The following is a 1,955-nucleotide window of genomic DNA, read 5'->3' as shown; positions in this document are numbered from 1 at the left end:
CTGAGCTATTCGTGGTGGGTACTGCTGCCCAGCTGCTCCAGCTGACTCATGTCGCGTCAGGGCCAGGCTGGCTTCCCAGCGTTATGAAGCCTCCCCCCAAGCTGGTGGCACCAGGCCAAGCTGCGGCCAGGGCAGGTGGCAGGGGGCGCGGGTTATAAGGTTACACCAAAGAAAGAGCAGCTCCTGGCGGGACGCTCCCCTCCCCGGCTGCATGCCATCCGCCTGCCCGGCCTCAGCTCGGCGCCTGGGGATGCTCCAGCCCCGTCCCTCGCGCGGGGGCCTGGATGCGGCCCAGGGATGGTGGGGTCTGGTTGCAGGGATGTGCTCCGACAGCGCAGCTGAGCCGCAGGCAGGGGAGCAGCGGGGTTAGTCCCCTCTGCCGGGGCAAGTGCCACCAAGTTGGTGGTGCTAACAGCATTGTTGTCCTACCCAGGCTTGCCTTGTGGGCTAAATCTTTAACCAGACCAAGGGTTTAACTTGATCAGTGGCTGGAAAAACGTGGCACCATTTCCCTGGGGCAAAGTATCTTGATCCCTGCAGAAATCCCACACGTGGCTCCTTTTCCTGGGCCCCCCTCGGCAGCTCCCCAGTGCTCGTGTCCAGCCCTTCAGCATGGGGACCTGCAGGACCCTCTGGGGCAGGGAGCACCCTGTGCCCCATGCACTGCCTGGGCTCCCAGCTGGCCCCGTCTTCCCTCCAAAATCACAGTTCGCACAGACCCAGGCGCACCGGCACGGTATCATCAAGGAGCTGGCACTTCCCCTTGCAGGGTGTACCTGGGCATGGATTGCCCTCCCAGCAGACAGCGTGGGAGGAAAGCCACCACCAGTGAGCAGAGAATTCCTTGTCCTCTCGAGGGGAGCCCCCCCGCTGGCACCACAGTCCCCCTGCCAGCCCCGCCGGCTCCCCAGCCCTGGAAAGCCTTCCACAACCCCTGCCCAGAGCAGGATGATTGATCATTGTTATTAAGGCTGGAGAACGTTTCTGTGCACATCCAGGTGGTTCAAGAGCAATTAGTCACCCTCTGGCGAGGGGGTCCAGGCTGCCTCTCTGTCCCTGCCAAGGTGGTAGCCCTCCGTCACCCGAGCAAGGGTCCGAGGCGGCTCCTGGCACTCTTGGCGCAGCTGGAGGGAGCCCTATCTCCTTGCGGGCTGTATCTGATGGGCTCGCTCCCCGCCAGCCCTTCCTGGGAAAGGGGCAGGGCTTTGGCAGCGGCACAGCCCCAGTACAGGGCTCGGTCCTGAGCTGACCCCTGCGCCCCAGGGCATCTGATGGGGGGGAAGAAACAGGGTCTACAGCCCCCAGCCTGGCCCAGCCCTAAGGCAGGGATTCACCCCCCGCTAAGGTGATACACCCACAGCAGCTTGTGTTTTTATGTGGGGTGGATGCAATGGAGGGCCTGAGGAGGAGGGGTGCTCATCCCCGGATGGTGGATACCACCCAGCAGCCCCCGGCACAATGGTCCTGTGGGGCCGTGCCAGGCACAGCTCCAGCCAGGGGCTCATCTGGCAGCACTGTGACAGCAGGGACATTGGCAGCAGCCGGCTGCCGGCTGAGGAGGGGGGGCCGTAATGACGGTCCATCTCAGCAAAGGTAGCAGAGCATGAAAGCAATTTCACACTTTATTAGACAATTCAGGTGCCGGCAGCGTAAGCCTGGAGCGAGCACTGCTACTCGCGCCTCTGCTCCCATCTCGCAGCCCTGCGCCCGCTCTCCATGGGACTCATCCCTCCCCCTGGCCACACAGCATCCTGCTGACCTGGGCTGGTGGCAAAGCGAGCAGGGCCAGCACAGACTGCTGGGGGCTAGGGTACCAGGCCTGCGGACTGCTTCACGTGGGCCACCCTGCTCCCACACACGGGCGGGTGCCTGGGGACAGCGCAACCACAGGCTGGCTCTGCTCGGAGCCAGCTCAGCCTGGCAGTGGTGGGGAACTCGAGCACCATGCCTGCAAA

This window comes from Pygoscelis adeliae, unplaced genomic scaffold, assembly GCF_000699105.1.
Source record: "Pygoscelis adeliae isolate BGI_AS28 unplaced genomic scaffold, ASM69910v1 Scaffold42, whole genome shotgun sequence".
Taxonomy (NCBI): domain Eukaryota; kingdom Metazoa; phylum Chordata; class Aves; order Sphenisciformes; family Spheniscidae; genus Pygoscelis; species Pygoscelis adeliae.
This window is presented reverse-complemented; position numbering follows the sequence as displayed.